Source organism: Ambystoma mexicanum, chromosome 1q (genome assembly GCF_040938575.1).
Source record: "Ambystoma mexicanum isolate Mex_15411 chromosome 1q, UKY_AmexF1_1, whole genome shotgun sequence".
NCBI lineage: Eukaryota > Metazoa > Chordata > Amphibia > Caudata > Ambystomatidae > Ambystoma > Ambystoma mexicanum.
The window spans coordinates 402,276,667-402,293,335 of NC_090922.1; positions in this window are offsets into that span (position 1 = coordinate 402,276,667).

Sequence of the window (16,669 nt, forward strand, 5' to 3'; positions counted from 1 at the left end):
TACACACTCATCCGCTCTACACACTAATCTGCTCTGTACACTCATCCAGTCTACACACTCATCCAGTATACACACTCATCCGGTCCTCCCACTCATCGGGTCAACATACTACTTGTCCGCTCGATATACTACTCATGTGCTCTACGTACTCATCCGCTCCACATGCGCATCCGCTCCACACAGTCATCCGCTCCAGACATTCATCCGCTCCACACACTCATCCGCTCCACACACTCATCCGCTCCACACACTCATCCGCACCACACACTCATCCGCTCCACACACACATCTGGTCCACACACTCATCCGGTCCACACACTCATCCGCTCCACACGCTGAGGCGCTCCACACGCTCAGCCACTCCACATACTCAGCCGCTCCACACACTCATCCGGTCTACACACTCAGCCACTCCCCACACTCAGCCACTCCCCACACGCAACTGCTCCCCACACTCAGCTGCTCCCCACACTGAGCCGCTCCATATACTCAGCCACTCCATACACTCGTCCGCACTCCACACTCGTCCGCACTCCACACTCATCCGCTCTCCACACTCATCCGCTCTCCACACTCATCCGCTCTCCACACTCATCCGCTCTCCACACTCATCCGCTCTCCACACTCATCGGCTTTACAAACTCATCCGCTCTGCACACTCATCCGCTCTGCACATTCATCCGCTCTACCTACTCATACGTTCATTCATCCGCTCTACCTACTCATACGTTCTACACACTTATTGGCTCTACACTCTCATCTGGTCTAAACGTTCATCTGGTCTAAACGTTCATTCGTTCTGTATAGTCATCAGTTCTACGCACGTTCATTGTCATTATCAATCATTATCTCCATTTCCGCGGTATAAATCTCCTTACTTTCCCAGTGATTTATTCATATTATCTACTTCACTGTTTTGATCTACTTTACTCGTTTAGTTCTGTTTGTCTTTCTAGTTTACATTCGAGTTTATTAGCTGTCAATTTCTCGCATCCGGTAGTTTGTTGGGTCAGTGTCATTGTGATGCTGTTAGTTTGGAAACCGGTTGGTTTTAGGGGATGCTGAAGAAGTTTGGAGTTGCCGCAAACCATGATTTCCGTTTTGGAGGGGTTTAACAAGAGGTGGCTTTGGGTCATCCAGAGTTCTATGTCAAGGAGGCAGGATGCCAGGTCCGGTCGGCAGTTGGGTTTCGAGTTCAGGAGTTTAAGAATTAGTTGAGTGTCGTCGGCGTAGTTGTAACACAGGATGTTGTGTGAACGAATTATTGGTGGGAGGGTGATCAGGTAGAGATTGAACAGGAGGGCGGATAGGCATGCTCCCTGTGGGACTCCCGTGTCGACCGGTCGGGCTTGGGAGGTATAGGTGGAGAGTATTGTTATTTGGTGCCAGTCTTTGAGGAATGAAGCTATCCATTTAAGAGCGGTTCCACAAATTCCTAGGGAGTGGAGGCGGTCTAGGAGGATTGAGTGATTGATTGTGTCAAAGGCGGCGGATAGGTCAAGGAGGATTAGTGCGGCGCATCCTGCGGAGTCTGCTGTCATCTTAAGGTCATCCCAGATTGAGGTTAGGGTAGTTTCGGTTCCATGACAAGCTCTGAAGCCTGATTGTGTGGGGTCTAGGAGGTTGTTGGCTTCGACAAAGGCATTTAGTTCGGAGTAGGCTGTTCGGTCAATGAGTTTGGCAAGGAACCTGGTGTTTGAGATGGGGCGGTAGCTTTTGGGCTCGAGAGGGTTGAGTGAAGGTTTCTTAATTAGAGGTTTGTCATGGACCGTTTTGAATGCGTCAGGAAAGATACCGAAGGAAAGGGAGGCATTTATGATGGATCGTGCATGTTCTGCTGCGCAGGTTGAAGTGTAAATTTCTTTCAGGGTTGTGGATGGGCAAGGGTCTAACGTAGAGCAGATGGTTTTTGGGCAGATAGAAGTTTGAGAAATTGTTCTGGTGATATTGGACTAAAGGATTCAAATGTTGGTTGCGTAGTGGTTGCAGCTGGTCGGAATGGGGGGAGTATTGACTGGTGGATGTAGGAGAGCTACTTTGGTGGCTAGAGTATTTCTTCTTTCGTGAGCTGTGGTGTAAAAGTGGAGGGAGAGAGAGTCGCATAGTGATTGTGAGGGGGTTGGGACGATCGTGGTGCAAGCGGGTTTGGTGAATTCAGAGATGATTTTGTGGAGTTCTTTGCTCGGATTTTTGCAGTTTAGCATTCGGGATTTGTAGTGGGCTTTTTTTGCTTTTCGGATTTCGGCCTTGTACTGATAAAGGTGTCGGGCCAAGGTCGTCCTGCTCTCCTGGGTTTTGTCTTTCTGCCATTTACGTTCTAGGTATTTATATAGTTGTTTAGTAGTCTTCAACTCAGGAGTGAACCATTTGGGAAAGAGGCCACGCCGCTTTGAGGCTTTGCAAGGGGGTCTGAGCCACATCAGAGATGTGTTGAGCCATGAGTCAAAGGCGTCAGGGGTTAGTTGTTTGCTGAGTTGGCAGGTTGGTGGGGGAGACTTGAGGAGCGCTTCGGCTAGGTCCGGGACGATAATTAGTGTTTTCCAGCATCAGATTCAAGTACGGGAAGGGGGATGGGTGAGCGAATGGTGAAGGAGAGAATGAAGTGATCAGACCAGATGATAGGGTTGGGGGGTTTAGATGAATCTGGGTGTTGGAGCTAAAGATGGCATCAAGAGTGTGTCCTTTATAGTGAGTTGGGTCATTTATGTGGGGTTGTAGGTTTATGGCGTTTAAACGTCAACCAGAGAGTGTATCATAGGGTTGATGGGGATGTCGAGCCATATGTTGAAGTCTCCAAGAAGGGTGAGGTTGGGATGGTTTAGTTGAAGGGTGGCAATAGAGTCACAGAGGTTGTTTGCAAATTGTCTATCGTTGCCAGGGGGCCTGTAGATTATTAGGAAGCTGTGTGAGAGCGAGGCATAGAGGGATAGTTTAACAAGGAGAGATTTGCAGGGAGGAATGGAAGGTTGGTTGTCGATGATTGAGGCGTGGAAGAGAGACTTGAAGAGGAATGCTACTCCCCCTCCTCTGGAGGGACGGTTCAGTGCGATGAGGGTGTAGTCTGGGCGGAAGGCTTCATTAGCGATTAGGGCGAAGTCGTCTGAGAACCAAGTTTCGGTGATGAAAACCAGGTCTGGTTTGTCAGAGGCGAGGAGGTCAAAGATGCAGTGTCTGTTTTTTGCTACGGATAGGGCATTAAATAGGATGCAGTTCACATCGGCAGGCAAGGTTGGTCTCGGAGCTGGAGCGGCAGGGGGTGGTGGCGGAGAGAGTGGAAGCTGGAGAGGGGGAGGGGTAAGGTGGGTGATGATCAACGGGAATAGTGGGCGAGCAGAAGTGTTGGCAGTATTCGGGCGGGATTCGGTGGCTGCGTGTGTTAGGATGATCCGGTCTGGCTCTGGGGATTTGAAGGTGGGGTATGGGCGGTTAGGAGTTTCAGTTGCAGTTGATGAGAAATCGAGGGAGAGGGGTTTCAGGGAGGGTGAAGCCACGGCGGAAGGAGGTGAGTGGGGGGATGAGGTGGTGGGTCGAGACAGAGGAGGCAAAGGGAGCTGAGAGGTTGTGGGGGACCAGGTATGTTTCCTCTTTAGTGTCTTTGTTGCAGTTGGAGTGAGAGAGAGGGTAGGGGGGCCGGAGGGGGAGAGGGATGCAGCGTCAGTTCTTGCTAGGGCTAGACGTGCAGTTTTTAGGGAGGGGAAAGGGTGCGGTCGGGGGGGGGAGGTGGCCGGGGTTTGAGGACAAGGCGGCGGGTGGATGCATGCAGGGTGGGGTGTGCAAGGTATGATAGCGAGGGGAGCAGGCATGGCTAACGTTGGCTGGTCGGTGGTGGTGTTCATGGGAGGAGTCGTCTTGGGGTGGTTGGCTCTCCATTGTGCTCCTCTGGCTTGGTGTTTGGAGAGATGAATGGGAGGGAGTGTGAGGGAGGAGGGAGGGGTGGTTTGGGAATGGGGGATGGGAGGGAAGGAAGGTCAGGGAGTGGGGGAGGTCCACGGCAGTCGTTTCTGACAAACTGTGGGTTTGTGGGTGCACTCATACTTGGTACAAGTTTTTAAGTGGATTTAGGAGGGCTTTCTGATTGTAGTTCTAAGTTCAGGTACACTTCAAAGTTCAATTTGCACAGAGATGATATTAGGCTATTGGGTACTATTAGGTACACTTCTAGGTTCAACTGTACACAGAGATATTAGGTCTATCTCTAGATTCAATTTTGTATAGAGGGGATATTAGATTATTAGGCACGCTTCTTAACCTCAATGCTGTTGTGTACACTTCTAATTTGAACTGGGCGCAGAGAGACTATTCTGGACACTAGTCAGCTAGATTAGGACACGCTAATAGGCGCACTTCTCTCAATTCGGCTTTATACGGGGAGGGTATTAGGCATGAATCTAGTTCAACTTTGCACAGAGAGGTTATTAGGGTGATTAGTCGGTTCAACCCAACACTGTATTAGACTATTATGATGTTGGACATACTTCTAGATTCCACTCTCTCAGAGAGGCTATTGGGCGCCTTCTATATTTAAATTTCCCTCAGAGGTTATTGGGCACACTTCAAAATCAACTTTCACAGATAGTATATTTGGCATACTTCTAAATTCAACTTTCGTAGAGAGTCTATTGGGCACACTTCTAAATGCAACTTTCACAGAGAGGTTATTGGGAACAATTCTAAATGCAACTTTCACAGAGAGGCTATTGGGAACGATTCTAAATGCAACTTTCACATAGAGGCTATTGGGCACACTTCTAAATGCAACTTTCACAGAGAGGCAGTTGTGAACAATTCTAAATTCACAGAGAGATTATTGGGTACACTTCTATATGCAATTTTCATAGAGAGGCTATTGGGCACACTTCTAAATGCACTTTCACAGAGGGGCTATTGGCTACACTTCTAAATTCACAGAGAAGCTATTAGGCATACTTCTAAATTCACAGAGAGGTTATTGGCTACACTTCTAAATGCAACTTTCACAGAGAGGCTATTGTGCACACTTCTAAATGCACTTTCACAGAGAGGCTATTGGGAACAATTCTACATGCAACTTCCACAGAGAGGCTGTTGTGAACAATTCAAAGTTCACAGAGAGGTTATTGGGCACACTTCTATATGCAATTTTCACAGAGAGGCTACTGGGCACACTTCTACATGCATTTCGCACAGAGAGGCTATTGGGAACAATTCTAAATGCAACTTTGCACCGAGAGGCTATTGGGGACAATTCTAAATGCAACTTTCACAGAGGCACTATTGGACTCACTTCTAAATGCACTTTCACAGAGAGGCTATTGGGAACAATACTAAATGCACTTTCATAGAGGGGCTATTGGGAACAATTCTAAATTCCCTGAGAGGCTATTTGGCACACTTCTATATGCACTTTCCGCAGAGGGGCTGTTGGGTACACTTCTAAATGCGCTTTCACAGAGAGGCAATTGGGAACAATTATAAATGCGCTTTCACAGAGAGGCTATTGGGAACAATTCTAAAATCATATAGAGGCTATTGGGCACCCTTCTAAATGCCCTTTCATAGAGGGGCTATTGGGAACAATTCTAACTTCACAGAGAGGCTATTGGGCACACTTCTAAATGCACTTTCACAGAGAGTCTATTGGGCACAATTCTAAATGCAACTTTCACAGAGAGGCTATTGGGAACAGTTCTAAATGCACTTTCACAGAGGGGCAATTGGGTATACTTCTAAATGCGCTTTCAAGAGAGGCTATTGGGTATACTTCTAAATGCGCTTTCACAGAGAGGCTATTGGGAACCATTCTAAATGCAACTTTCACAGAGAGGCTATTGGGAACAATTCTAAATGCAACTTTCACAGAGAGGCTATTGGGCACACTTCAGATGCACTTTCACAGAGGGGCTATTGGGTATACTTCTAAAAGCGCTTTCACAGAGAGGCTATTGGGTAAACTTCTAAATGCACTTTCACAGAGAGGCTATTGGGAACAATTCTAAATCATATAGAGGCTATCGGGCACACTTCTAAATGCACTTTCACAGAGGGGCTATTGGGTATACTTTTAAAAGCGCTTTCACAAAGCGGCTATTGGGAACAATTCTAAATGCGCTTTCACAGAGAGGCTATTGGGTATACTTCTAAATGCGCTTTCACAGAGAGGCTATTGGGAACAATTCTAAATGCACTTTCATAGAGGGCCTATTGGGAACAATTCAAAATTCCCCGAGAGGCTATTTGGCACACTTCTAAATGCGCTTTCACAGAGGGGCTATTGGGTACACTTCTAAATGCGCTTTCACAGAGAGGCTATTGGGAACAATTCTAAATGCACTTTCATAGAGGGGCTATTGGGAACAATTCAAAATTCCCTGAGAGGCTATTGGGCACACTTCTAAATGCACTTTCACAGAGGGGCTATTGGGTACACTTCTAAATGCGCTTTCACAGAGAGGCTTTTGGGAACAATTCTAAAATCATATAGAGGCTATTGGGCACACTTCTAAATGCCCTTTCATAGAGGGGCTATTGGGAACAATTCTAACTTCACAGAGAGGCTATTGGGCACACTTCTAAATGCACTTTCATATCTTATTGTCCTCTGCATACTTCGCTGTGTGCAGGAAGACATAGTACCTCTTTGCTTTTCCCTGTGAAATAGAAAGACGGTTGCATTCCCAGAGGGAAAAATTCCAAATGAGCATTGCTGTAAGCTCCTTAAAGAGCTACTGTGGTCCTTGAGCTGCCATGCTACCTATAGGGAACAGGCTGTACCAAATGTTACGTTCCAAGACCACACCGAATCGAATGACAGTGGCCACTAGCACAGGTAAAGTAGGGTGTAGAAAAAGGGGAAAGGGCTGTCCTGAGGACCAGCGTTCTTTACTCATATCGTAACAGATACTAGGTGGAAAAAGCCCAAGATGCTGAAAAGATTGAAATAGACCAGGAGGTAGCTGATACAAAAGTAAGAAGACTGTCCTGCAGGCCATCAAACATAAGAGGTGAAATAGTGATACACGCATTCACAAGGTGAAAGATCACACACCTCCTAGATTCTAAAAATGAATGGATGAATAAACTGCCTTCAGCACAGGATGCCTGTAATGATGATTTATAGCAGCCCTTGGTCGTAAGTAGCTACGGAATAAACCACATATCTTTTTTTGCCAGAAATCTGCTATGTCATCATAGAACAAGAAGATATATACCTATATCACCACTGATGGGCCAAGTGGAAAACAGGGCTCTGACGACCCATTGGCGACAAATAAGAGGCAAATGAAGTGTGAGAGATGAAAAAAAGATCTAGATGGGCATACAGATCAATGGTAATCAGTTTCTCAGCGGGCAAGGCTTAGGTAGAGAACACACCTATAACCTCAATTCAGAATCATCCCCTCCTGCAAGGTGATACATTAATAAGCTCACTCACCCAAGACCGGAATCCTAGAATGCTGTCTTTCCTATTAAACACAATTGGATTCCTCTCAAGGGCTTAGAGTCCATGCCAAATTAAAATCTTTGGAGTGCTCAAGTCTGCTATTCAAGAGACTGAATCTGACAGAGGAAGCCAGGGAATCAGAGAACCTTTGGACCTGGAGATTCTTGAAGAGGGCTGGCGGGTGCTGCAAAAATTGGCTGTTTTAGGAAACATAAACTTCGTAATATCTACTATGAGTCAAAGACATTTTTTTTCCATAGGGTTAGTGTGCAATAGAGGCAGCGGGCAACTGTGTATGTTGTGGGTACATAATTAGTACTGGAGAAAGCCTCTATTTAAAGTTCCCTCAACAGGGTTTTACCAGGGCTAATAATGGCAGAACCACGTAATCTGCCATTTCAAGAATACCTTTTGAGTGGATCCAAGGATAAATGCCTTTCAACACTAGGTCATGTGACAGGGTCAGAGTCATGTCCCTGTCAGGGAGGAATAGGGACTCCTTGTGACCTGGGGTGCATGACACATCAGGCGTATACCAGGACTGTCCCTATCCCAGAAGTGTGCAATGTAGATGACTGCTGGTACCACTGTCTCTTCCACAATGCCCGTCATCCTCTCTTCTGGCCAGATTCCTCTTTTGATGTTTCTGAACAGCAACTCCCAGAATGCACATGGATGCATGCATGGAAATCTAAATTAAAACAAAGTTAATGGAAAAGAAAGAGATTGTTCCTGCCAAAAAGAGATGAGGCACCCCGACAGCAGGTTGATGAGGTGGGCGGTGGCACATGAGAGAGAGAAAGAGAGAGATATATGCAGGGGGATTTTCTTTTTGAATGAGAATAAGTGGAAGTGATAGAGCAGGTGTATGGGAGAAGAATGTTGAAAATATCAGGATGCATATCTGTAGGTGTATGGTCTTTGCATTGAATATTTTCCATTGAGGGTCCTTTCCATCAAAAATTGTGCATCTAAAAAATGTGCATCAAATGCATTTTTTTTAATGGGGGTCCCCCCCCCAACCTCCCTTTTCTACCCTTTAAACCCCCCCCAAAAAAATGACCCTTTAAAAAATGCATTGGATGCATATTTTTTCGATGCAAATCCCTTGATGGAAAGTAATTCGATAGAAAGTCCATCGATGGATTCACCAGATACCATATCTGTAGATACGTGTTGAGATTAGAGAGAGGGAGAGGAGAGAATAGGAGGAGATTGGTGGATTAGAGCGAGCGAAGAGAAAAGATTAGGGAAAGGAGAGAAGGCAGGTAAAGAAAAGGGGAAAAGCAGAGCTAGAGACAGAAATGGTGGGAATGTAGGAAGATCCATGAGCTAGAAGAGCAGCGAAAGGAATAGATAGAGAAATAGTGGCTGTAAAAGAGAGAGAATGAGTTTGAAGAAGGGAGACTAGGTCAGAATCACTGGTGACATTGGGCAGTAAAATAGACCAGAAGTACTACTTCGATAAATACTGTTGGAGATATATATAAAAAAGCCATGTCCTTTAGGTTTCCCTCCCAGCTTAGAAAATACTTAGACAACAGGGGTTACTTTGCTTTACAATACCCCAGGGACATTGTGGTAATTAGGGACTAGGGTGGAAAGAGCCCAATTGGAGGTCAAGAGCATTCAGAGTCAGGCAAATAATGTGTGTAGACTGTCAGATCTTTACGTTGCTAAACACAATTCTTCTGAGGACACCAAATGGCAATGGAGCCATTATAGAATCTGGGATTTCATCTACCTCGCCATGTAATGAAAATCTTAAGATGTATGTCGGATACTACAGATTCAATTGTTAAGCCTGCACTCCTGCTCCTGCCAGACCTATCTGCCGCCTTCGACCTGGTCAATCACGATATTCTAGCCACGCAACTCAAAAATGAAGCCCACTTCTCACCAGAAGCCATCTCCTGGGTCAAATCATTCCTCGAGGGTCGATTTAGGAAAGTCTTTTCAGACTCTGCGAGCGCTACCCCCACCACCATCTACTGTGGTGTCCCACAAGGGTCCTGCACTGCACCCACCTTATACAACCTCTTCGTCCTCCCACTGTTCAATGACTTGGACCGTCGTCACATAGCATACACCAACTATGCTGACGACACGCAAGTTCTGCTCCCTTTCACAGGGGTCTATGAACAAGACGCAGCGGCACTAACCAAGATCTATACTGCCATCCAAACCTGGATGGCAGCCAATGGCCTCTGTCTAAACGGGGACAAAACAGAGATCTTACTAGTTTGCACCAAAGTAATACTAAACAAACTCCCACCGCAGTACAAATCCTTCAACATAGATAACTCCACCATCACAGTCTCCACTGCAGTAAAAACACTAGGAGTATGCCTTGACTCCACTCTCTCCATGACACGGCAAGTCAATGCCATAGCTTCATCTGCCGCACTCACAACTAAGATAATCAACGCCGATAAACCCTTCCTATCAACTAAAAACTGCCTGGCCGTAGCAAGAGCCACAGTATGTACCAGATTGGACTATTGCAATGCCCTCTTCCTGGGCACATCTGTACAAAACTTTAAAAAAATGCAAGTCACACAAAACAATGCCCTAAGAGCAGCCTTAAGCATCCCCAAAAGGGAGCACATCTCCCAAGCCAGAAAAGAAACCCACTGGTTACCAATAAAAGAACGGATACTATTCAAATCTATGGCCATCACCAACAGATGCCTCTCCGGAAAGGCTCCACCCTATCGCTCCGAAAGAATCACCCTTAACACATCCACTAGACTCACTAGGTCACACATGACGAATCAGACCCACGTATCCACATTTAAAAGACGCAAAGCCGGGGGGTCAAGCTTTCAACACCTAGCACCCAAAAATTGGAACGCACTCCCCACCGCGCTTAGGAATGGAAACTCATACCATATCTTCCGCAGACTTCTCAAAACCACGCTGTTTAACTAACTCCACCCGACCTTACCTGTCCTACTGTATTTCACAAATGTATGTATATAAGCACAATTGTATATGCTAACATGTTCTGCATTGTTTCTTATAAGTATACCATGTATGCCTGTAACAAGTTAAGATTGCCTCAGCGCCACGATGCCCCTGGGCAAATGTGCGCTATACAAATCCAAATAAAATAAATAAATTGCAGAAAGCCTACTCAACCTTGTGAACGATACTTGTAATGAGAAAGAAGTGTGGCTCCTTGTGGATGAGGGCAATAGTATTAGTATAGTATTAGATTCAAGTCAATACTTTATTTCAGCACATTTTTGCCATAAAAGTACATAGTAAAATATAATGAAACAGTTGCCATACCGAGGTAAACTGCCCAAACAACTAGAAACAACACCTTGCAAGTAACACTCGATTATGTTAAATTCGATATAAAGCAGAAAATTAGACATTATTCTGGAAAATGCCACAAGTATAAAGTGAAAATGAGCAATCAGCATGTTAAATACTACAAAATAGCTTGGTTAAAAAGTGGATGAAATGCTAAGTAGAAGACAACAATGAATATTTTGTGATTCTTCAAATCATGTGCAACTCAAGCACTTGACATACAGTTTGGTCCCGCATGTTCAAAACACACAGTGCAAAAAGAGAAAAAGGGCATACAGATACAGTTGATTATGGTAAAATCCGTGAAAAAGCAAAACAATGGGCATTGTTGAAGAGGATGCCCCACAAGTAACGGGCAAAAGTGCAGAATAGCAGCCAACATGTTGAATACTACAAAATGCCTTAGGTAAAAAGCGCATGAAGCAACCAGCAATACATAGTTTAGAATTCTTGAAATCATGTACAGATCAGGTTACTTAGTATACGACTGAAATCAAGTGTTCCGAGCCCAAACAGTACAAAAAGAGGGAAAAGGGCATACAGATACAGGTTTATAAGTGGCGTCAGTATTAATACTGAAAGTGGCTTTCCCATATGTCAGACAAAATAGGCTGAGAATAATAGTCTGGCTTAGATACCAGGTTTCAGTTAGTCTCTGATGGTGCCATTAATATGTGTGTTGTATAGTATTAGTGATAGTATTAGTTCTACTACCTTCATGCATGTCATATGACTGGTGACTGTCACTCCAAAGGCTAACAATCAATACTCTTTTCAATCAGTAGCACTTTTGACTGTGGCCATAATGAACCGTCATGGTGGTTATACCATTGGTTTTGAAATGTATTAAGGGGTGCCTTAAAACAGAACTTTGTCAGGGGGCTGTTACAGAGAACATTGACAAAAACAAGATGTAGATTAAAAACAGCAATACACATTGTCCAAAAAAAAACTCATCAAAAAGAAAGCAAACTTAAGTAAACCAAAAATAACAATATGATAAAACACATACATTTTAGTATTTAGAAAAGGTTTTTGTATTGCTTTGCGGAAAAACAGCAACTCAGGCGGAAGTGAAACAGTAGCAGGTGGCCAGTGACACAGTATGTATTCGTGAGAAGGCCCAATTACAAAAGTCCAGAATATTTAAACTTTGAAATTCCCAGATGAAAGATGTTCTTCTGTGTGTTGCATTGGACTTGTAACCAGCAACCTACCTGTCAACTAGGTTGGTTAATTGAATGCAAAACATTGAGGTCTATGTAGTACCATTCCAAATGAATGTAGATATTATGGGATAATCGGTAAAGCTGAAAATAAAAATGGTGATATGATTAAATGTGCCTGAAATAGCACTCATCTGGGCACGCTGAAGGAGAGAATCAAGCTAGATCCAGGTGGCCACCGAAAAGTGGTTTGACACTGTGTGGTATGGCTAACACCAGAGTCAATGAAAGGTTGCCTCAATCATAGCTTGAACAATCGGTGTGGGCAGGATTTTAAAATCCCATCAATGTTGAATGTGTACTTATACATAGAATCCAAGGTGAAACCCATATATTTTGATTTGGTGACGAGTGTGGGGCAGATGCCAAGGGAATCCGGCATGGAAAGCTGATCTTGAACACTGGAGGAGAGGTGGAGGAAATGACTAGAAGAAATTACATTTTAATTGGCATGAGCTGTAAGAAATGGGTTTAGTGTTTATACAACAGCCCCTTACGGCAAGCTGGCATTTCCAGGCCTGTTTATGTATGAAATGGCACAGAAAGCCATATACAGTTTAAAAATACACAGAATAGATTATAAATTAAGGTGTGTGAATTGCTGTATCTACCAGCACAACAATGAGGTTGGTTTAGTTTCACTCGAAGAAACTGTTCCGTAGACGACCATAATTAGATTCATGGAGCAAGGCAACAATAGGTAGGATGTTTATGTTAGTTATAAAATGTCATCTATCAGAAGGTTACAAGGTCACAGTTCCAACCTTTGTCATGTTTGATAGACGTTTATGCCAATGGCACACCCTTAGAGGAAATGAAAGGCGAGTTCTCATTGCAGTTACTTGTTCTGTCAAGGTTGAATATTTCTTCCCAAAATAGTTTTGTGAAGGCTGTTGGGCAGAAACTAGAACATCCATCAGCCGTATTGTTCTCCTCCATTAACCGGTAGCGTAAAGCCCAATAATGGGATATGTGGCACTGACTTCAGGTTGTTTCAAGAAAGGGGTTTTATTAGTAGACTTAGAGAGGGAGTAGATCTTGTATAAACACCTATTTGTCCTGTGGAAGAACTATACAAAATAGGCATTGTCCTAAACGGAAATGTAGAGATGGGATATCTACACAGAATGTGGTGTCTAACATCTTTGTTTCGTTTTAGTTCAAATGATGAAGTTCAGTACCTATTTTTACAAGTCCTTGTCTCTTCTTATCTCCTTAAAATGCCCTATCCTACAAAGTAAGGTCTCCAAAAGGATGCCCAATAAAACGTTCCGGATTCTAAACTCAATACTTTTTTTTTTTTGCCTCAGTGCTACATTAAATTAATAACACAACTTTTCCAAGGTTTTATCTCAAAGCGAACGTTCAAAGTCCAGCCCTTTTATTCTAATGCAATAAAGCAGAGCCACACTGTTAAGTTTGTGGTAGCAATTGCAATTCCTCAGAGTATGGGTTCTCATTTAGGCCTCTCTGCTATCATCTTGCATTTCAAGTCCTCCCCCAGGAGGCCGGCTTCATGGTTCTCTCTCCTTCGAGATTTCCCTCAACCTTGCAACAAACACTTGTGGAGTTTCCCAGTCTTTGGTTTTCTCCCAGAACTTGTGCTTATAAGATTCATGACTGTTCTCTCCCAGAATGGCTTTGTTGTTATTAACATCGGGTCTTTCCCTTAACCTGGGTTTGCTCTCTGAATTCCCAACAGCAGTCATGGGTATTTTAGCTCCCTCATAAGGATCAATATCAGGAGGAAAATAACATGTGATGCTCCTGCCATTGTTCAATGATGAATGCAATTGCCACAGGTTTTGGGAACAGCTTTTCAAGCAGTTTACGCCTCTTCTCCTTCCAGGACCTCCAGACCTGGACTGCTTCCAGTCTGTATCTCTAGGCTTCCGCCACATATCACAGCATTCCTCCTTATTGTACTTCTTTCCTGCTTTCTTGCTTCAGGAATCTTACCTTGTGTCAAGGGAGCACAAGTACTGTCTGCCTCGTCTGAGATCCTCTCTCACTGAGTTTTCACAGTCCCCCTCAAACCTCCAGGACTCCAGCTTTGATTATATGCTCATAACCAATAGGTTATGCCTCATCTTCGCTTAAATACTAAAAACGGTTTGGCTATTTCATGGCGACTCCTTAATACCCTCATTATACTATCATGGTTGTAGTTTTGATATTATTTACCTGGTAGTTTTTTTATTTCTAATAAGGGCCAGCAAGGTTTTAAAAGTGTGTATACCCTGTAGTGCCAACTTGAAAACTCTTTTTACATGGTGAGTGGTTCTGCAATGTACTGCGGTCCTTCCACTCTTCAGAGGTCAGGGAAAACTAGATGTGCTGGAGCAGGTGTATTCAAGCCATCTCTCTCTTGATATCCCTCAGGAAAAATGCATACAGTTTATCTGTGATTCACATGCACCATGGGTTCATGGAATGAATGTTTTCCACAATGACCTGACGGTTGCTCCAGTCCACAGGCCGTGGGTGTACATTTAAAGGCCTCTTGTGAGATGCAGATCTGTCAGCAAATATCCCAAAATGTGACAAATGATGGTGTTTTACCTTGTCACTTGCAGGATAGGGAGCTCTCAGAATCCCTCCTCATCCACCCTCTTGGAGGCACATTGGGTATTGGCCAGCAAAGTACCATAGAGATCTTTGCCCTAACCCACATGGATGGGGAGTTCAGACACCTCACCACACCTCCCAAACTGGCTTTTGGAGTATAAATCCCTTAACACCTCACTTCAGCACTTCATTTACTCTAAACAAATTAGGAAAACTCCCAATTAGTTGTTTGACACTCGTGAAAAGTATGTAACAAACTTCAAAGCTGATTGGTCAAACTTCCCATAGCTAATATCCTCCAGACCAAATTACAGCTTAATCAAAACCTTCACAATGCTCTAAAATTCCACCTTTGAACATGGCACAATGTCGAAATCACTTTTGAATGCTGCAACAACTCTTCTGATGTAAAAATCTATTTAGTTCCTGATTACCTGGCCAAATTCCACCCCATATTCAACTTCCCTCTTGAACGGACAATCACATTGTACTGCACTGCCATGAACCCAATGCTGGAGTGAAAACGGAAACACATTCCTGCATTTCTTCTTTCCTGCAAAGTGATTCGTCCATAGTTAAAATGGGTCAGTTTCTCTCTCAAAATGTGCCAAACTTTTGCAGAGTTCCTTAGGGATGTGCTCTCTCGGTATCTCTTTCTCTATTTCCTTAATTTAAAAAAAAAACAAAAAAAACCTTATGACTGGATCAGTGGAGTGGGGTAGCTGGTCTTGCTGGCGTGTAATGATCAACATGAGAGTCAATTTGCTCTTTAGCAGGTGTGTGCTGAGTAACCAAGAAGGGGAAGAACGCAATGAAGACAGAGAGTGTGGTGGTGGAGATTCAACAAGGTGGGGTGCAGGAGTACATTACCTTCAACAATTACCAGACAGAAGAATTGGTAACGAGAGGAGTTGAAGGTGCATCTGATGGTTCACATTCATGCCTCTCTACTTGGAACCAGAAACCATGCTCTAAACGTCATCTCAGTGCAGGTAGGCCTGCATTGGGGGTACCCTTTACCAAATAAGTTGCATACTCATTTTTGCATAACCTCACATACATATAAGGCATCTAATATATGCACCTACTGCATATATTTTATTTAATATGCGCATTTATATGCATCCAAGGCACACATGGAGGTCCCATGGCCAATAGGTTGGGAGGCTGTGGCCATAACATCTGTGCTGAGTACCAGGAAGGGGAACAAAGCAATGTCTTTACCAGGCTTTACCATCCCCAGACAAGACAGACCAGCTCGCGTGGGAGGTGGAGTAGTCCTCATTTTCAAAGATAGTCTCCCTCTTTGACTTATCAGTCACCCTTCGACTAGCAAGACAGACATTCTGTCTGCTAAACTCGCACTGTCCTCCAACAGCACCATCAACATTCACGTGCTATACCGCCCCCAGGTCGCCCCTAGATTTTCAGGGACACCTTATCCATCTACTCAGCAATAATATCAAAAGCTCCACCAAAACCTTTCTACTTGGAGACCTAAACCTAGGATTCAATAATTCCACAGATAAAGCTGCTGATGCCCTCATAAAGGATCTTATTGACCCAGGATTCACACAAAAAATCTTGAATCCTACGCATTCCAAAGGCCGCACCTTAGATTGGGTCACAGACCATAACTGCCTCACTACTATCACCTCCAATGAAGCCATGCCATGGACTGATCACAACTGTATTGAAAGTCATAAAATTCTCACCACTGCCCCCTCAGCTCAAGTGAGAAGCTCCAAGAAACTCAACAAGGGTAACCTTCGCCCATACCTTAATATCCCTGAGCTAGCCCCCCCTTCTCCAATGATCCCAATACCCTAGCAGACATTTACAAGGATAATCTCACCAAAGCCATTAATGCAATAGCACCACTTGAATGCAAAAAAGAAAAAAAATCCTTACATTCCAATTCTTGGTTCACCGAAGAACTACAGTCCCTGCACTCCTGCAAAAGAGAGTCTCTAAAAAGCTGGCAAACTAACCCAAGTGACAGTGCAAAAAACAGCTTTAATTCAATCTCCCACCAATACAAAGTAGCCATCGCCAAAGCCAATGCTTTCAATACACACATTTCTAATGCCAAATCGCACTCAAAGGAAATCTTCACCATCTTCAACGAGCTCAT